Source organism: Pseudorca crassidens, chromosome 7, assembly GCF_039906515.1.
Source record: "Pseudorca crassidens isolate mPseCra1 chromosome 7, mPseCra1.hap1, whole genome shotgun sequence".
NCBI lineage: Eukaryota > Metazoa > Chordata > Mammalia > Artiodactyla > Delphinidae > Pseudorca > Pseudorca crassidens.
Genome location: NC_090302.1, coordinates 81709325 through 81730801, shown reverse-complemented (window position 1 = coordinate 81730801; position 21477 = coordinate 81709325). Strand labels below are relative to the sequence as shown.

Here is a 21477-nt window from a genome sequence, read left to right as displayed (position 1 = left end):
CTGGGTGTATAATAAAATTCAGTTGCCACCCGTACTCCAGAGCACATTGCTTGAAAAAGACCTCTTTATGGTTCTTAGTAAGACTGTACGTTTTCTTTCTGTGTCACACTCAATGACCCTCTTTATCAATGTTTGGTTAAGATGGCTAATGTGGGTGTAACTCGTGAGTTCCTCTTAGCAATTTCGTGACTGTCTGTCATGTATCTCTGCCCAGCCCAGGAGCCAGGTCGTATGGGAGTGACTGGAATGACTAGCATTTACTGCTGCCCACTGTCAGTGGTAGAATAACCTTTGCTTCTTTGGGTAACAGTCAGTCATTTAGTTCATATATTTGTTTAATATTAAGAGATAGGATGAAAAAAGTATGGGAAGATAATAAACATTACAATAATAAATTATTATTAATAATAATACAGTAATTACAAAAGTGTTAATATATGGAGACAATAAAGGAATAACATGCTACTGTTGCTAGTTACCCCACCATATGTAGTTAGCTATAGCAGTGATGTCCAATAAAAGGATAACATGAGCCACATATTTAATTTAAAATTTTCTGGTAGCCACATTAAACAAATAAAAAGAAACAGATGAAATTAACTTTAATCATGTATTTCATATAACCCAATATAAAATATTTTCATTTCAATACATAATGTTAAAAATTATTAATGAGATTTTATATTCTCTTTCTTTGTAGCAGTCTTGGAAATCCTATGTGTATTTTACATCTCCAGTCGGGTGCTAAATTTTCATCAGAAATACCTGATCTGCATTTAACATTTACAGAATTTACAGTTGAAAAGGTAGATTCACATACCTAAGTTGTTCCATAAATACTTAAATTTTTTTTCCTGTAACTGCATCAGACATCCATTTTTTTAATTAATTAAAATTAAATAAAATGAAATATTTAGTTCCTCAGTCTCACTAGTCACATTTCAAGTGCTCAATACAGTGTAGAGGTAGAGTTTATTCATAATTTTCTACAGTAGATTTTTTTCCCCTGATTCCAAGAATCTGTTTAAAACACATATTTATTTATTTATTTATTTTTAACATCTTTATTGGAGTATAATTGCTTTACAATGGTTAGTTTCTGCTGTATAACAAATTGAATCAGCTATACATATACTTATATCCCCATATCTCCTCCCTCTTGTGTCTCCCTCCCACCCTCCCTATCCCACCCCTCTAGGTGGATGCAAAGCACCGAGCTGATCTCCCTATGCTATGTGGCTGCTTCCCACTAGCTATCTGTTTGATAGTGTAATATGTCCATGCCACTCTCTCACTTCGTCCCAGCTTACCCTTCCCCACCCCCCGCCGTGTCCTCAAGTCCATTCTCAATGTCTGCATCTTTATTCCTGTCCTGCCCCTAGGTTCTTCAGAACCGGTTTTTTTTTTTTAGATTCCATATACATGTGTTAGCATATGGTATTTTTTTTTTTTTTCTGACTTACTTCACTCTGTATGACAGGCTCTAGGTCCATCCACCTCACTACAAATAACTCAATTCCGTTTCTTTTTATGGCTGAGTAATATTCCATTGTATATATGTGCCACATCTTCTTTATCCATTCATCTGTCGATGGACACTTAGGTTGCTTCCATGTCCTGGCTATTGTAAATAGAGCTACAATGAACATTTTGGTACATGATGCTTTATGAATTATGGTTTTCTCAGGGTATATGCCCAGTAGTGGGATTGCTGGGTCATACGGTAGCTCTATTTTTAGTTTTTTAAGGAACCTCCATATTGTTCTCCATAGTGGCTGTATCAATTTACATTCCCACCAACAGTGCAGGCGGGTTCCCTTTTCTCCACACCCTCTCTAGCATTTATCATTTGTAGATTTTTTGATGGCCATTCTGACACGTGTGAGGTGATACCTCATTGTAGTTTTGATTTGCATTTCTCTAATGATTAGTGATGTTGAACATCCTTTCACGTGTTTGTTGGCAGTCTGTATATCTTCTTTGGAAAAATGTCTATTTAGGTCTTCTGCCTATTTTTGGATTGGGTTGTTTGTTTTTTTCATATTGAACTGCATGAGCTGCTGGTAAATTTTGGAGATTAATCCTTTGTCAGTTGCTTCATTTGCAAATATTTTCTCCCATTCTGAGGGTTGTCTTTTCGTCTTATGTTTTCCTTTGTTGTGCAAAAGCTTTTAAGTTTCATTAGGTCCCCTTTATTTATTTTTGTTTTTATTTCCATTACTCTAGGAGGTGAGTCCAAAAGGATCTTACTATGATTTATGTCATAGAGCGTCCTGCCTATGTTTTCCTCTAAGAGTTTGATAGTGTCTGCCCTTACATTTAGGTCTTTAATCCATTTTGAGTTTATTTTTGTGAATAAAACTAGGGAGTGTTAGTGAGTGTTCTAATTTCATTCCTTTACATGTAGCTCTCCAGTTTTCCCAGCACCACTTATTGAAGAGGCTCTCTTTTCTCCATTGTATATTCTTGCCTCCTTGCATGCGTTTATCTCTGGGCTTTCTATCCTGTTCCATTGATCTATATTTCTGTTTTTGTGCCAGTACCAAACTCTCTTGATTACTGTAGCTTTGTAGTATAGTCTGATGTCAGGGAGCCTGATTCCTCCAGCTCCGTTTTCCTTTCTCAAGATTGCTTTCGCTATTCGGGGTCTTTTGTGTTTCCATACAAATTGTGAGATTTTTTGTTCTAGTTCTGTGAAAAATGCCAGTTGTAGTTTGATAGGGATTGCATTGAATCTGTAGATTGCTTTGGGTAGTATAGTCATTTTCACAATGTTGATTCTTCGAATCCAAGAACATGGTATATCTCTCCATCTGTTTGTATCATTTTAAATTTCTTTCATCAGTGTCTTATAATTTACTGCATACATCTCTTTTGTCTCCTTAGGTAGGTTTATTCCTAGGTATTTTATTCTTTTTGTTGCAGTGGTAAATGGGATTGTCTTCTTAATTTCTCTTTAGATTTTTCATCATTAGTGTATAGGAATGCAAGAGATTTCTGTGCATTAATTTTGTATCCTGCTACTTTACCAAATTCATTGATTAGTTCTGTTAGTTTTCTGGTAGCATCTTTAGGATTTTCTGTGTATAGTATCATGTCATCTGCAAACAGTGACAGCTTTACTTCTTCTTTTCCGATTTGGATCCCTTTTATTTCTTTTTGTTCTCTGATTGCTGTGGCTAAAACGTCCAAAACTATGTTGAATAATAGTGGTGAGAGTGGGCAACCTTGTCGTGTTCCTGATGTTAGTGGAAATGGTTTCACTTTATCACCATTGAGAACAATGTTACCTGTGGGATTGTCATATATGGCCTTTATTATGTTGAGGTAAGTTCCTTCTGTGCCTACTTTCTGGTGGGTTTTTAACATAAATGGGTGTTGAATTTTGTCAAAAGTTTCTTCTGCATCTATTGAGATGATCATATGGTTTTTATCCTTCAGTTTGTTAATATGGTGTATCACATTGATTGATTTGCGTATATTGAAGAATCCTTGCATTCCTGGGATAAACCCCACTTGATCATGGTGTATGATCCTTTTAATGTGCTGTTGGATTCTGTTTGCTAGCATTTTGTTGAGGATTTTTACATCTGTGTTCATAAGTGATATTGGCCTGTAGTTATCTTTTTTTGTGATATATTTGTCTGGTTTTGGTATCAGGGTGATGGTGGCCTCATAGAATGAGTTTGAGAGTGTTCCTCCCTCTGCTATATTTTGGAACAGTTTGAGAAGGATAGGTGTTAGCTCTTCTCTAAATGTTTGATAGAATTCGCCTGAGAAGCCATCTGGTCCTGGGCTTCTGTTTGTTGGGAGATTTTTAATCACAGTTTCAATTTCAGTGCTTGTGATTGGTCTGTTTATATTTTCTTTTTCTTCCTGGTTGAGTCTCAGAAGGTGTGCTTTTCTGAGAATTTGTCCATTTCTTCCAGATTGTCCATTTTATTGGCATATAGTTGCTTGTAGTAATCTCTCATGATCCTTTGTATTTCTGCAGTGTCAGTTGTTTCTTCTCCTTTTTCATTTCCAATTCTATTGATTTGAGTCTTCTCCCTTTTTTTCTTGATGAGTCTGGCTAATGGTTTATCAATTTTGTTTATCTTCTCAAAGAACCAGCTTTTAGTTTTATTGATCTTTGCTATCATTGCCTTCATTTCTTTTTTCATATATTTCTTATCTGATCTTTATGATTTCTTTCCTTCTGCTAACTTTGGGGGTTTTTTTGTTCTTCTTTCTCTAATTGCTTTGGGTGTAATGTTAGGTTGTTTATTTGAGATATTTCTTTTTTCTTCAGGTAGGATGTATTGCTATAAATTTATCTCTTATAACTGCTTTTTCTGCATCCCATAAGTTTGGGTCCTCGTGTTTTCATTGTCGTTTGTTTCTAGATATTTTTTGATTTCCTCTTTGATTTCTTCAGTGATCTCTTGCTTTTTAGTAGCGTATTGCTTAGCCTCCATGTGTTTGTATTTTTTACAGATTGTTTCCTGTAATTGATATCTAGTCTCATAGTATTCTGTTTGGAAAAGATGCTTGATACAATTTAAATGTTCTTAAATTTTCTGAGACTTGATTTGTGACACAAGATATGGTCTATCCTGAAGAATGTTCCATGAGCACTTGAGAAGAAAGTGTATTCTGTTCTTTTTGGATGGAATGTCCTATAAATATCAATTGAGTCCATCTTGTTTAATGTATCATTTAAAGCTTGTATTTACTTATTTATTTTCATTTTGGATGATCTGTTCATTGGTGAAAGTGGGGTGTTAAAGTCCCCTACTATTATTGTGTTACTGTCAATTTCCCCTTTTATGGCTGTTAACATTTGCCTTATGTATTGACGTGCTCCTAGGTTGGGTGCATAAATATTTACAATTGTTATATCTTCTTCTTGGATCGATCCCTTGATCATTATGTAGTGTCCTTCTTTGTCTCTTGTAATAGTCTTCATTTTAAAGTCTATTTTTTTTTTTTTTCGGTACGTGGGCCCCTCTCTCGCTGCGGAGCACAGGCTCCGGACACGCAGGCTCAGCGGCCATGGCTCACGGGCCCAGCCGCTCCGCGGCACGTGGGATCCTCCCAGACCGGGGCACGAACCTGCATCCCCTGCATTGGCAGGTGGACTCTCAACCACTGCACCACCAGGGAAGCCCTAAAGTCTATTTTGTCTGATATGAGAATTGCTATTCCAGCTTTCTTTTGATTTCCATTTGCATGCAATATCTTTTTCCATCCCCTCACTTTCAGTCTGTATATGTCCCTAGGTGTGAAGTGGGTCTGTTATAGGCAGCATATGTATGGGTCTTGTTTTTGTATCCATTCAGCCAGTCTATGTCCTTTGGTTAGAGCATTTAATCCATTTACATTTAAGGTTATTATCGATATGTATGTTCCTTTTACCATTTTCTTACTTGTTTTGGGTTTGTTGTTGTAGGTCTTTTCCTTCTTTTATGTTTACTGCCTAGAGAAGTTTCTTTAGCATTTGTTATAAAGCTGGTTTGGTGGTGCTGAATTCTCTTAGCTTTTTCTTGTCTGTAAAGGTTTTAATTTCTCTGTGGAATCTGAATGAGATCCTTTCTGGGTAGAGTAATCTTGTTTGTAGGTTTTTCCCTTTCATCACTTTAAATATGTCCTGCTGCTTCCTTCTGGCTTGCAGTTTCTGCTGAAAGAGCAGCTGTTAACCTTATGGGGATTCCCTTGTGTGTTATTTGTTGCTTTTCCCTTGCTGTTTTTAATATGTTTTCTTTGTATTTAATTTTTGGTAGTTTGATTAATATGTGTCATGGCGTGTTTCCCTTGCATTTATCCTGTATGGGACTCTCTTCCTTCCTGGACTGGATTGACTATTTCCTTTCCCATATTAGGGAAGTTTTCAGATATAATCTCTTCAAATATTTTCTCAGTCCCTTTTTTTTCTCTTCTTCTTCTGGACCCCTACAATTCTAATGTTGGTACATTTAATATTGTCCCAGAGGTCTCTGGGACTGTCCTCAATTGTTTTCATTCTTTTTTCTTTATTCTGCTCTATGGTAGTTATTTCTACTCTTTTATCTTCCAGGTCAGTTATCCGTTCTTCTGCCTCAGTTATTCTGCTATTGATCCCTTCTAGAGAATTTTTAATTTCATTTGTTGTGTTGTTCATCATTATTTGTTTGCTCTTTAGTTCTTCTAAGTCCTTGTTAAACGTTTCTTGTATTTTCTCCATTCGATTTCCAAGATTTTGGATCATCTTTACTATCATTGCTCTGAATTCTTTCAGGTAGACTGCCTACTTCCTCTTCATTTGTTTGGTCTGGTGGGTTTTTGCCTTGCTCCTTCGCCTGCTGTGTATTTCTCTGTCTTCTCATTTTGATTAACTTACTGTGTTTGGGGTCTCCTTTCACAGGCTGTGGATTTGTAGTTCCTGTTTTTTCTCGTGTCTGCCCTCAGTGGGTAAGGTTGGTTCAGTGGGTTGTGTAGGCTTCCTGGTGGAGTGGACTGGTGCCTGTGTTCTGGTGCGTGAGGCTGGATCCTGTCTTGCTAGTGGGCAGGACCACATCTGGTGGTGTGTTTTGGGTTGTCTGTGAACGTATTATGATTTTAGACAGCTTCTCTGCTAATGGGTGGGGTTGTGTTCCTGTCTTGCTAGTTGTTTGGCATGGGGTGTCCAGCACTGTAGCTTGCCGGTCATTGAGTGGAGCTGGGTCTTAGCGTTGGGATGGAGATTTCTGCGATAGCTTTGGCCATTTGATATTATGTGGGGCCGGGAGGTCTCTGGTGGACCGATTTCCCTAACTCGGCTCTCCCACCTCAGAGGCTCAGGACTGACAGCTGGCAGGAGCACCAAGATCTTGTCAGCCACATGGCTTTTGGGAAGTCTGAGGTCTTCTGCCACCATTCAGTAGGTGTTCTGTAGGAGTTGTTCCACATGTAGATGTATTTTTGATGTATTTGTTGGGACGAAGGTGATCTCCACATCTTACTCCTCTGCCATCTTGAAGGTCCCCCCATCAGTGTGTTTTTGAGCATATAATAAAGGTTAGACATATTCTTACTCTTGAATGGATCATAAACTAATAAAACAGATGTAATATATCGCTTTGGGTCAAGTTAGTTTTCTGAGTGAGTCTTGCAGCTGTTTTGACGAACCTCATTCTGAGAACTCAGGTATAAGATCTGAGATTTAAGGTGAAAAAAATCCTGGATGATAATTCTTTTACAAATATGCTTAAGCTGAGGTCAAAAGATCCAAGTAGCTCTTACCCCTCTTCCAGTTTTTAGAGAAAAAGATGATACATTTGGGAAAAAAGAAAGATCTATCCAAAAATCATGAAACTGAACTTCAAAAAATATGGAAAATATAAATTCATTGTTTAAATGAATCTCAAGAATTAGCTAACAAGAGGATGAGTAATTTAGCTACTAGAAGAATAAACTAGTAGAATTGAAACCGAGCAGGAGTCTGTGGGGCCTTCCGAGGGACAGACCCTCCCTGCAACCCATGTCCCCCGTCTCGTTTGAAAAAAAAGCTTTAGCGTCCTAGGCTTTCCCGAAGTTCCAAAGAGCAGATTTAATCAGAGGAGTGAGAAAATGCAGAAACAAAGAAAAACAGTCAAGCATGACAGAATAATATTAGCTTAGCTATAAAACAAAACAAGGACCTTTAGTTCCTCCTCAAGGGCTATAGATAATATCCTGAGCCATATCCTTGAGTTGTTCTGCAGATATTAAAACCCCCACTGGGTGGAACAAGTTAACTGAATGCTGACCACAGGCATGTAGACCCCAGACTGGTTGTAACCTAAAGGTTGATGTTGAGATTCCGGAAACGTCACCCTGTTACCTCCCCACCAGCCAGTCAGAGAACCATGCACGAGCTGATGACAGACCCTGTGACCCTCTCCTGCATACTAAGTTTGGGTCTTTTGAGTATGAGCTGTCTGTTCTCCTTGCTTGGCCCCATCTTGGATGCCTTGAAGTAAACACTGTACTTTACTTCACTACAACCCAGTGTCAGTAAATTGGCTTTGCTGTGCATTGGGTGAATGGACCCAAGTTTGGTTCAGTGACAGAATTTGAAATTGCGCACATCTATTTTGAGTATAGATTTTATTACAGACTTTTGATACCTCCCATATCAGGTAGGAGGATATTGATATAGAGATGGACAGTCTGTCACCATCAAAGGTGCAGTTACTAGGAGAGACTGTTGGAGGAAGGTCACAGTTACTTGTTCCCCTGTCAGCAGAGCTGCTGGAAAGTTCTAAGAGCCCAGAGGAAGGGGGCCTAAGATCTTTAGTGCTCCTGTCTCCCTGCTGATTTCTTATCTTGAATTACGTCCTGGCACTTGCGCCTTTCATAGAAAATAGAATTAGTTCTTCTCCGTAAACTCACAAACCACCAAGAATTCACTGGGGATCCCTGAAGTAGTTATTAATAATATACAGGCACCCTGACAGGCACTTCTATCTGTCAAAGTGAGGGGCAGGGCTGGGACCAAATCTGATTTGAGTGCTATTGCGTGGGATGGATCCTGTGGACGACTCATTTTCAGGATGGAAATGGCTGTCTCTTCTCACCTCATCCCTGCCACCTCCCACTTCACTCTCGTGCCTGGTTAAACCTTCACCCTGGTTTCCCAGCATATCCAGTAAGAAGCTAGCATGGGTGTTTCCTCAAAAAGTCAGCATCCCTGTCAGGCACTGGCTCGGACTAGCTGGCAGCTGTCCACACGGCACTGTGGCTCTGTCTCCCTGCAGCGTTTCAGAGACAGTCACCGCGTAGGTAATCACTGTTCTCCATTAAAACAGACACACAGCAGTGGTGCTCAGTACTCACACGTGTGTGTGTGTGTATGTGCGCATTGGGGCAGTTGAACATTTCCTTCTATTGCTCTTAAAAGAAGTTTAAAAAGTACCTTTTTAGGCTTCCCTGGTGGCGCAGTGGTTAAGAATCCGCCTGCCAATGCAGGGGACACGGCTTCAAGCCCTGGTCCAGGAAGATCCCACGTGCCGTGGAGCAGCTAAGCCCGTGCACCACAACTATTGAGCCTGCGCTCTAGAGTCCGTGTGCCACAACTACTGAAGCCCGCGCTCCTAGAGCCCGTGCTCCACAACAAGAGAAGCCACCGCAACGAGAAACCCACACACCGCAACGAAGAGTAGCCCCCGCATGCCGCAACTAGAGAAAGTGCGCTCGCAGCAACAAAGACCCAATGCAGCCAAAAATAAAAATAATAAATTTAATTTAAAAAACCCCCAAAACTACCTTTCCTGGTAAATACATGCATATTCTGGAAAGTATGGAAACCCACAAAGAACAATATAACCTCTCCTAATTCCCTACCTCAAGATCATCACTTGAAGTAGCTTTTCTTACTTCAGTGTTTAAAAACAATCCTTTACAAAAAATTCCACTGACTTTGTTTAAAAGGATAAAGTGCATTTTTTTCATCATAACAACAAGCAGACAAATTGCTTATAGCCTATGGGACCCATGCTCTCGGGTTGAGGATAATTTTGCAACGGACTGCCTCAGGGCTTCTGTACATACCATATTTCATATGTGGGCATTCCTTAAAGTCTCATTTCCTACACTTTATCCCTGTGGAAAGATCACCCTCCCCCCTCCTCCAATTTGAAATTGTGTCTTTTTTACACTGCTTCGACTTTGAATCGTCTTGCCGGTGCAAGCATTCATGTGTCCAGGTTGCTGGCTCTGGTGCTTGAGTTCCATTGGGGTATTTTTCTAGAGACACAGTTTCTTAACAATTTTGTTTCTCCTGCTCGGGATGATGGGTAGGCAGTCCCTGCAGCAGCAACCACGGCCGATCAATATCCAGTCCGGTGGCCACGGAGACCCCGGCTCTGCCATGTCCCTAGAGTCCCAGCCCTCCCCTCCCCCCCCTTCCCAGGGAGCTAAGGGTCTTGGTTCCAGACTGCCACATGGGGACCTTGCTATTCCGAAAAGGAGGAGAAAGAATGCTGATGAGATGCGTTTTGCCCATAACTGCCTTTTGGGCAATGGTCTTGGAAGAAAACACAAGAAACAAATGTAAAAACTGAGAGTGACAGTTGGGATCTCATTAGCTTAGTGGCTGTCACAATATATCCAGGAAAGAGGCAGTGGGCATGTGGCTGACTGTGTCTGAGGAACCGAAACAGCATGTCTGTGTGCACGCACGTGCATGTGTGTGTGTGTATGTGGTGTGTGTGTGTGTGTTTATGTGGTTGTGTGTGTGTACTTGGGCACCTGGAGGTGGCTCAGGCTTTGCCATGTGATTACTTGCTTCAGCTTAAAAAAAGTTGTCAGTTGCATTGCATCAGGCTTGGTTATTTTTCTTTATGGGTGCGTCTGTGAATATCTTTAAATTTCAGCTTAAGCTTTTTAGAGGGGCATTCACTGTGAAAAATTAAACATGTTATGGCTTTGCTTTTTTTTTTTTTTTAACCTGTGACACGAAATGCAGACAGCAAATGCCCCAAGTACAGTATCTTAAGCCAACAGCCTAGATCAAGATGAGGGTATTTCCGATCTCTGGAGGTACGGGGTCCTCATCTGATCATTTTAAGAATAAATTGTTTCCAGTCTCAGTGGACCACCGCTGTCCTTCCTTACCCCCGCCAGCGCAGTTCCCAATTTCTGAATCTTCCTATAGAGCTGCTGAGATGAAGCCTGTCGCTTGATTGTAATTTCCAACCAAGCAAAGTGATTCTAGTGCTGAGATATACCTGCGCCTGTTTTCCCCAGACGAGGCTGAGGTTGGTAAACAGTGCGCAGGGCCTTGGAGGTCAGATGGACACAAATGGAGGGAATTTGTTGCCTGAAGATTCCTGGAGTGGGAGCCAGAGTCCTGTGTTCTGGATTCAGCTCTTTCGTAGCTGGCAGGGATCCTCACTGTGTTTGGGCTTGATTTCTGGAGTCCTACTCTACAATTTGATGGCAGTATGATTCCAGTGGAAATATGGCCTTTCATGCAAAAAGAATAAACTCCATAACCCCAGAATTCAGCCAAGAAACTTCTGTGATCCGGGGATGAGACCAGATGTCCCCCTTCTAAAAGACATGTTACAGCTGTTCACTGGTCTCATTCTGTATTCCCAGAGGCAGTGGCCAGGCCTCTCAGCAGGCTGAATGGAAGTTTATAGAGCCAGTCACTAGTTCTGTGCTTGGCTTTTTATTTTTTAATTTTTAAAATATTTGTGCTAGCTTTTCAAAACTGCAAAATGTGGGCTAATAATATTACTTTCTCCGATGGTCTGTTGGCTGGTGGGACACTCGTTCTGATTTGGTAGTCCTGCCTTGCTGGTCCCTGTTGTTAAATATTTTGAATATGGCCCGTAACCCCTGAGAACATCCGATCAGACCCCGAGCACATCCCTTCAATAAATGCAGTTTCCCCCCTGATTTCCCTGCTGCCAGCGGGAGCTCAGAAAGCTTTCCGCTTGTGAACATAGTCATGTTTCATGTGAATAAGACCCCCCAAAGCCTGTTTGGCTACATCACTGCTGTGAGCTGAGCAAGCCCACAGGCCGCAGGAGACTCAGGAGTCTCTAATGAAGGCTGGATCTGCTGTTTGGATGTTTTCTGTCTTTGCTTCTCCCAGCTGTGCCGATAGAGCTACAAGAAATCCCCCAAACAAACTATTGGTCACTGCTCACTCCACTATCGCCAAGATAACCGGGAATTTGTGGAGACTAGGTGCTTTCGAGGTTTGGATAGCATAAGTCATCTTAGCCAAAGCAAAGTAGAAGCTTGAAAATCAGATCCCATTTCAAGCATCACCCCCCACCCCCCGAGGAAAGGGTTTTTTTCCTTAAGGAAAGGATTGGAGAGTGGCTCATGCACCTTCATTTACCTGGGTGATTGTTTCTATTCTGAGGTTCAGTGGAGCTTTGGAAAGTGAGCTGATGCTGACTTACTGCTTGCACTAGCCGTCCCCAAAGGTTGTTGAGGCACCTCGTTTTCTCCTGTCCCTTGCCAGGGCTGCCGTTTGCCTGGTACCACCTGAGGACCTAGGGCTGCTCTACTGGGTTTGGCTCTGCTGCCAGGGAACGTAGGGTGGTCTTTGTGGAATCATGGTTGTCTATGACAGGTTTGGGATGGGCTAGATGAGCTGTGGCTCTTCACCTCTTATAGACCTGGACCTGCCTGCTGCTCTCTCTGATTCTTGGCTTAAGGGCAGGGGTCGCAAACTCAGATGCCTACAGGGCCAAGCAGGTAGCATAAGTGTGCAAATTGGGCCAGGGGCAAGACAATAGGGAGTAGAGGAGACTGTGGCAGAGATGGGCATGCGTCTCATCAGATAAAGATGTTCATTTTTAGGTAAGTGGTTTAATGTCTTTTATTGAACTGTAGTTAGGCATACCTATTGGAAGATGAGGAAGGTATGAAGGCTGTAGGGGAAGTAACATTGAAACTGGACTGTTACACATATTCAATAACTAACTTCGAGGTATTCAAACTTTAAACATCCTCCCCCCAAAAAAACCCCAACTTACATCTGCAGCTGTTTAACTTGGGCACTAATTTGCTACTTCCAGTGGAATCTTAAAAAGAAACATTTATTCAGCACCTACTGTGCACTAGATAATGCACTGGCATTTTCATAAACATCATCTCATCGGATGCCCCCAGAAATCCTGTGAAGTAGGTCTCTTATATCCAATTTTTAGATGAAGAAACTTGGGCACAGTGAGGACAAGTCATTGGTTTGGGGTTGCTCAGCCAGAACGGGGCAGCGTTAGGATTTGACACCCTGACCTCCATCATCCAGTCCAGAGGCTCTTGCTCTGACCCACAGTGTTGTCGGTTGGTGGCCTCTGTGGCCCTCTGGTCTCCATCGCTGTTGGGTGTCCTTTGCCTTCCCCGAGGGCTGTCTGCCTGCTCTGGGCTGACCCTCTGACTTCCTGAGGTCCGGGCTCTCATCCGCAGCCCATGTCCCTGCTGAAGCTGACAGGAGATCCCCGTCTGCTCCCGTGGTGGACCTCGCCTCAGCCATCGTGGCACCTTGGGCCTGTGGCTCGTGTTCATCCAGCCTGGCTCGGTCCTGTGGTCTCATTGCCAGTTGGGTCTCCTTGGGTCTGGATCCCTCTCTGCTTGGTTTGGGTGTTAGCTATGCCTGGGCATGGACTTCAGCCCATAGACCATGGCCATGACCTCAGGCCCACCAGGCCCACACCGCAGGGCCCCCACTGGAGGGGAGGGAAGCTGTTCCGCTCTCATTTTGTTAGAAACATGATGTGCCGGCTGTGAGGAGGGATTGGGAGTGATTGTGTGTGTGGAGAAGGGGCATTCCGCCATTCAGGTTGTCTTCTCCTTCCCTTTCACATATTCTCAATTATAAATAAATGAGAACATTTGGAATCCAGTAAATTTAACACCTCCTCCTCAAGTGCCCCAGAAATGCTTTCCTGTACATGGGGTAAATGAAGAACAATCAGTGGAAAGTACAAGAAAAGGACTTTCCTACTTGGCGTGTGTTTTCTTGGGTGTGGACATTGGCTGCGGCAGACGGAGATTTTTATTTTCAAGTGTGGGTTATAGTTTTGTTCAGAGATCTGTACTTCAGGTTACCTAACTGAGAGAGAGGAGCCATTGGGCTCCCGGGGGAGTCACGTGAGAGCAGCTCTCACACCCTGGGGTGTCCTGCTCAGGGGTCCCTGCTCTCTGCTCCAATGGCGCCGTGTGGCTATGTCCTATGGGCGTCTTCTGGTGGAAGCGACCTGTATTCTTATCTCCCCTCTAACGTAAATGAGTTGTGTGCCCTTGGACAAGTTACTAACCTCTCTGAGCCACAGTTCTCATATTTACATAACGGGAATAATGGAAAATTACAGGGTCGTTTTGAAGATTAGATGAGATTAAATCTATAAGGTGTTCCTCGTGAACGCTGAAATGCTCTGAAGCACTAGTTACTGTAAGCATCAAGCCCTTCAAACTTTTAGGCTTGTGTTTGGACATCTGTACCAAGTCGTGAAGTAGGTAAGTGAGTCTTAGCTCCTTCCCACTCCCTCTGTTATATCAAGAAGCCCTGTAGTCTGTGAGCTTGCCTGTCCCAGAAAAGTAATTCCCCACCATGTAAAATATTCCTGATCCCCCAACATTCCTTAAATCTCATCAAACTCAATTATCCTTCTTCTTCCATTTTCTCTTTTCTTAAATCCACACCTGTGCTGAGCTACGTATGATTAGACGGGATCAGAATAAACTTCTTTTCAAGGATAAATAGTGAGGCATCCTTCCCAAGTATATTTGCCTTATCACCACCCAAGAATAGAAGAAAGTAATTTTGCTAAATGAATGAATTTCAAATGGTGAAGCAATGTAAGTCTGAGACAAGGTTTTGGTGGCAAAAGGAGAGGCCCAGTCTGGTGCCTTGGGGGCCTACCCTCTGGATGGAACCTCTTTGACATGGTTGGTGTGGTGTCATGTTAATTTATATTGAATGTATTTTATGTAGGATTTGAGTTGGCTAAAAAGTGATACTAGAATAAAAGTACTAAGAAATAGTACAAAGGAAGAATTAGGATAAGTGGAATGTCAAGCCCATGGGGAGAAGCTGAATGCAAGTTTGTGGGCTGTGTGACTGTGCAGTTGCTGTGAGCAGGCCATGTGTTTGGTTGTGAGCTTCCTGGAAGGCAAGTTGAAAAGGAAATAACAATCCAGCCATGAGAGAAAAAAATTCATCAGTTACTATGGAAGGCAAAGATTTCTCGGTGCTTAACTCCACCCTAGGGCTGCACGGACAATAGGAGAAGTAGTCAACAGAAGCCTCTACAACATCTCACAGTGAAATCAGAAGTGGGTTTCTAGCCTCTTGTTTCTTGGAATATGACTTCCAGAACCTGGTGTTAATGGTAGCCTGCCACTTTGGATCAATGTGGTCCAAATACACAGCTTTCTATGGCTGTACTGACTTTGGTTTGGGACAGTGAGAACTGACGTTACTTATGCTGAGCCAAAGGACACATGATTTTTGAAGGAAGCTCCAAAGATAGCCCACAGTGCTTCCTGTTGTAGATTTGAAGAAGACAGGCTGTATCTTGCTCCCGACTTGAATTTTCCCAGGCAGCCCAGGCAGCCCTGACTGGGAGAATCATCAGTCATTGCACGAGTGACTTGGAGGCTAAGCCAGATCTAAGCTTGGTTTTATGTGTAAAAATGGTCATTTTGGGAAAGGTTGGGAGAAGGTCATTGGCATGTCAGGAGGAGCTTGGGAGAGCCTGGCTCTCTGACTGAGGTCCAGCCCCTTGCCTCGTGTGAGCAGGTCCGATGGGCATGCTTGTATGTCTCCCCACATCCCTCTGGAGTAAATGCTTGTTCTCAGATCCACTGTGGTTAATTAAGGCAGCCTGTTCACAATGTTGAAGGAACATCAGGCTAATCAGCTCTAAGTGCAGACTAGATTTTTTCCTGTGCATTAATTGCAGCATTTGAACATTTTTTTAAATAAGCAAAAACGAAGAAATGTATTTTTAGTGACTGAAATACCCTTGTTTATTTTGGAAACAATAAATGCAAGTGTTAAAAAAATTAAAAAGAGCCCAGTAATCTCCTTCCATTTCTTTGAAAACAACTTAATATTTTCCTGCTTCCCCAAGAAATGCATTCTCATTAGACACAAAAAAACTTAAAGATATTAAAAATAACCCATGATTCCACCACCTACAGATAATCATTGTTAACATTTCCTTCCATTTTTTTCTGTCTTTATACCTGTATATACATATCTAAAGCTATATATATCTTTATGTTGATACCTATATCTTTATAGGTTAATGGGAGGATTACTGTGAACATCAAGCTATGTTCCAGAAGTCTTTTTAAGACTACTGAAGATTCCAGATTCAGAAGTAATATTCCAGATACACCGTTGGGGAAAAAAGGTGGAAAGGTAAAGAGCTAGTGGATAAAATGAGATGGATATCCCACCCCTCTAGGTGGTCACAAAGCACTGAGCTGATCTCCCCGTGCTATGTGGCTGCAAAAATAAAATTAAACAACAACAACAACAACAAAATCCAAAACACTGGCTGAGGTCCACTCTGGGTCGGGGCAGCACTGTGATTTCTATTAACCCCAAGAGGTAGGCTTATGGAGTCTGTGTTCTCAGGATTAAGAGCTCAGGCTTAGGAGGCAAACAGGTCTGAATTTGCATATTGGCTTTACTTCCTGCTAGTTTGGAGCCTCATTTTTCCTATTTGTGAGATCCATGTAAATCCTTCCTTCATATGGTTACTGTAAGAACTTAAGGGTGTAATGCACATGAAACACTTATGCCCGGCATACAGCAGGCACTTACAAGTGGTAGCTCTTATTGTTAGTATTATTCTAAATATGAATAAACTGAGTCTCAGAGAGGGTCTTGTGCCTGAGGTCACCCAGCTAGTAAGTGAGAAAGATGGGATTTGAACTCACGTCTGTCTGGCTTTGGAGCTCACGTTTTTATATTGCACTAGGTCAATGGCTAAGAAGAAAAGATTACATTTATTTAATAATACAACATATTCCATTTCTTCTTCACCAAATGTCTGTAAGGAGTGATTGCCAGCACTTGGGAGTTCATGTTGGCCTTTTCTGGCAACTACAAGGAAAGTGAAGCATTCTGCTGTCTGTTTAGATGTAAAGTTCCTCTTCTGTAGTGGCAACTACAGCTGATGGCATCTGCAGATGACAAGGGAGGAAGGGTTAATGTGTGTGTTTGTTTTTCCCCAGGAAAATGGCAATGAATTTCATGATTGGGGTCCTGACTACTATTTAGCAATGAAGCTTTTTTCCCACTAGATTAGGAAACAGATGTTTTCTGGTTTATTGAGGAACTTTAAAGGCTGGAAGTACTTGAGACTTATTTTTCAGGGCTATTGACCTCGATTCTTGGATTATGATCATTCTGGCTGGGGCCCAGTGCGTTGGAGCTTTTAATTTGCAGAAACTCTTTTGTGTATTTATCCTACTCTGTTCAATGTAACCTTTTAAATCTGTAATTCTTGGAAACATAGTTCAGATTTAGGAACTGAGATTATTTATTTTCACTTCTTTTAAGTCGAAATAACTAATGTATGAGGTTCCTTGCCTGGTGAACTGCCTTGAGATCAGTCTTCACTTAGTTCAGTTGGAATCTTTGACTTTCTGACATTCCCACCTCCCTTTTGAAGGCAGCGCTTTGAAATAATAAAAGCAGAATCACGTTAGCTAGAACTCATTGTGGTTTTTTTTTTTTTTTTTGCGGTACGCGGGCCTCTCAGTGTTGTGGCCTCTCCCGTTGCGGAGCACAGGCTCTGGACGCACAGGCTCAGCGGCCATGGCTCACGGGCCCAGCCGCTCCACGGCATGTGGGATCCTCCCAGACCAGGGCATGAACCCGTGTCCCCTGCATTGGCAGGCGGACTCTCAACCACTGCGCCACCAGGGAAGCCTGAACTCATTGAGTTTTATTCTCTTAGTATGGGATAAGTCATGCTGCAGTAACAAAAACACTCCCAAATGTCAGTGGCTTCATACAAAATTTCTTTTCTGGCTCATGCTATTTACTTCTGTAGGGGATTTCTACTCACCATGGCCACACAGTGACCTAGAAAGACAGAGGCTTCACCTGGGATACTTCCATGACCAACATAGTAGTGGGAAGAGAGTGTGTGAAGGGAGTGAATATCTCACTGGCTCTTTAAGCTTCATAGGCCAACACAAGTCACGTGGCCAAGACCCACTTCAAGTGGAGCTGGAAAGTACAGTTCGATCATGTGCCTGGAAGGAGAGCAGAACCAGAATACATGGAACCTCCTGAATGACTACCACACCTCCTGGGTACCAGACTGTGTTAGGTGCCTCACATATGTTATCTGTAATCTTCACTCCAATTCTGCAAGGTACAGGTCCTATTTCCATTTCATAGATGAGAAAACAGACTCAGAGAGGTAAGGTGAGTTGCCCATGAGCACACAGGGTTGGGATTAAAAGCCAGTCTGTCTGATACTAAAATTTATGCACTTATATGTTTCACTCCCTTTGATAGCTTATCCTTGCACCATTTCCCCCAACTGGACACTTCCCACCTGGATAATAATGGTGCTAGTTAATCCTCCTCCTGTGATCAATTTTTGTATGCACTATGATTGTCAAAAATTGCCCTGGGAGGCTGGAAATTGCTAATGGCCCTATGATAGTGGTCCAGCTGGGAGCTGGTCCATTGAATCATGTCTGTAGGGATAAGGAGAGTACAGTGGTCACTAGCACAGAAACAGGGGTCTTTAGGGTCAGTCAGAAGCTGGACAAATACTCTCCTTCGTCATTGGAATCTGGGGACCACTACATGACTATTACACCAGGTGACACACTGATTAAGTTTACCTTTACAAGAGGAGCTTTGTGTTTTATTTATCTAAATGATAATTCAGTCAAAAAATGCCCTTGGGCATGACCTGAATTGCAGAATTAGAGTAACAAGTGAAGTGCTGTCTTTGAAATGATCCAGACCTCTGGTCAGTGGCTAGAAAGGGGTCTCAGTCTGGTCTTTTCTGCTGACAGAGAGAAGAGCATTCTGTTGGGCAGCCAGTCTATGCCAACAAACTTACTGATGCCCAAGATCACTTTCCCTGGTTCTCATAATGACTAATGCCAGGCAAATAGTGCCACTAAGGTGGAAGTGGGTGTGTTTTGGGATCTTGAGATAGATCTTGAAAAACAATTCCTTGCTTGAAAAAATATTCTGAATTATAATTAAATGGATTAGAAATAGTAGATTAGTGTCTCCTCTCTGGTCCCCTACAAGCTCCTCCTTATTTTATACATATTACTGCTTGTGTTACCTTTGTTAACTTACAGATAACTAATTGTTATAACTTGCTGACTGAACAACTTCTGTTGGCTTCTCATTGCCTACAGGGTAAAGGTCAAACACTTTAGCAAGGAATATGTAGCTCTCCATGATCCTCCTCCACCAACTGATCAAATATTCATAATATGTATGTAATGTCACTGTTCAGGAAGTTTCTATATGACAGAGGACCCATTTTCAATTTCCCACCAAACAGAGAGAATTCCTGCTAAGAGGGTGTAAAGAAAAACTCAGTCCTCCTCCCATGTTTTTCCTTTACTCTCACACTACTCACACTCATACTTCTGACACCAAATGTGTGGGAGTTTTTATTTTTGTTTTCTTCCAGTTTTATTGAGACCTAATTGACATATAGCACTGTATAGGTTTCAGGTGTACAGTGTAATGACTTGACTTATGTACATCATGAAATGATTACCATGATAAGTTTAGTAAGCATCCATCATCTCATATTGATATAAAATAAAAGAAAAAGAAAAAACATTTGTTTTCCTTGCCATGAGAATGCTTAGGATTTACTCTCTTAACAACTTTTATATGTAACACACAGCAGGGTCAAATGTGTGGGAGTTTTTCCTCACAACAAGTAATTCTCAGACACCAGACGGGCGTCCTACAGTTTAACACAATTCCAACACTGTCTACCTGGAGACAGTATCAGACCCCACAAGTTAAGGGCTCAGTCCCATGACGTTGCTGCCGACTTCAGATGCCAATCACAAGTAGTGGGTCCCTAGGTTGCCCACAACTTCTGTCTGACTTAACTATGAATTGGAGGTTCCCATGACCTCCTCCTCCTTGGATTCAATTATTGGCTAGAATAGCTTACAGAACTCAGGGGAACACAAACTTATAAAAGATGATAAATGATACAGATGTAAAGTCATGTGAACAGACACGTAGCGCAGGGTTTGGGAGGGTCCTAAGTGCAGGAGCTTCTGTTCCCGTGGAGTTGGGGTACGTCACCCTCCTGGTACGTGTTCACCAACCTAGAAGCTCTCTGAACTCTGTATTTTCGGGATTTTTAGGGAGGCTTCATCACGTAGGCATGATTAGTCATTAACTCCATTTCTAGCTCCTCTCTTCTCTCTGGAGAATGAGGGGTGGGGCTGAAAATTCTAAGCTTCTAATCAGAGCTTGGTCTTTCTGATGACCAACCCCATCCAGAAGCCTGCCAAGAGTCACCTCATTGGAACAAAAGGCATCGCTATCACCCAGAAATTCCAAGGGATTTAGGAACTCTGTGTCAGGAACCTGGGCCAACGACAAAATATTAGAACAGAAGATGCTCCTAGTGCTCTTATCACTTAGGAAGTTACTGTGGTTTTGGGAGCTCTGTGCCAGGCTCTGGAGGCAGAGAGCCATGTATATATTTCCGTTACCTTGCAGAGGGGTTCTATCTTTCCTACCCACTCAGCACCATGCTGATCCTGCAGAGAGAAGCTGCAAGAACGATGGGGGACTTGGAGTGGTCACATTAGAGAGACAGATGCTTCAATGTTTTATAACCAGTGAAGACTGAGGGTCCTTTCTGGTCCATAATAAGCCAGAAGTAGGCTGCTCAGAGTAGTCCAGACCCGCGGAAGAAATATTCCCTGTGTTCACCAAGAAAAGAGCAGCTAGACCCAGTTATTACAGGGACCTTCCCTTGGTTAATTATGGGTTGCTATCATGTCCTTAAGGAAGAGGAATTGGAAACTAATATCGTAACTCACTCTGGAGCCTAATGGACACTATCCATTTATGGACATTAAATGTTTATGGCTCTTGTGGCCTAAGTAACATTTTACCGTAGTCATCAAATCTTAAGTCAAACATCAATGATTATATGTAGTTTCTTAGACTGCCTCTGACCCCCATTTACTCGTGAGCATCAAGATTCTGGGGCTCAGAACGGGCAGGTCCGGTGAGCAGTGGTCACTCACGGACGTCTTTCTAAAAGTTCACGTGTGTCTGGAGGTGCAGCTCGCACAAAGGGTTAGGATTTGAAGGCATCTCCTCTTTCTTCATCCAGAAGAGTTTCCTTTCTCTGGACAGTGACCTTTTGCAGCTATTCCTTGTGTAGGAGGGAGGCTAGGCCGAGGCAACGCCCAGAGGCAGGAGCAGCTTCTGATGGCCTGTGAACTGTGGGACACAGAACTCACAGAACAAGGAGGGCTGTTTCTAAATCTTGCCTCCAGTAGGGTCGTTTGGCTTAATTCAGATGCTGTGCCCTTGGTCAGGCCTGATTGTACAAGCCTGTGTTTGTGTGGAGAAAGCATTCACTCTTTCTGAGACACATAGACTGGGCAGAGGGAAACTACCCGTGACTCCTTCTCAGTGCCCACGTTCAAGACCCATTTAGGACATCTTCTGTTAGTAACCATCATGATTTTCCCCAAATAGCCAGTAAGTATTTATTTCAGCAATTTGAGAAATGGATTTCGTAGGTTTTATCCCTTTGGAGTAATGCTCTATATGCTTAGCCACCCTGTACTTTGTGGCTTGATTTGGAAAATACATTTTCTTTGCTTCTTTTTTTTTAAAAAAAATCCAGTAAGGTGTTTCCTTGAGTCAGATCTTTTCTTGGTATGCTTAATAGTAATTGAGCAGAAATTTTTAGCCTTGCGCTAGCACTTCCAGCCTCACTGGGAGTCTGCTTATAGCACCAGAACAGCCAGTGTGTG

The 21477-nt window shown here is 42.2% G+C and overlaps 1 protein-coding gene across 3 annotated transcripts in view; it reads left to right on the top strand.

Moving 5' to 3' along the window:
* Positions 1-21477, top strand: part of FRMD3 (FERM domain containing 3) — a 315727-nt gene that overhangs the window by 83645 nt on the left and 210605 nt on the right. The window contains exon 1 of one of the 3 annotated variants that reach the window (XM_067744694.1): positions 15853-15871. The exons of the other annotated variants lie outside the window; for them this stretch is intronic. The gene's annotated coding sequence lies outside the window, so the exon portion shown is untranslated. Of the gene's footprint in view, positions 1-15852; positions 15872-21477 lie in introns of those variants that run through there. 3 annotated transcript variants of the gene reach the window in all.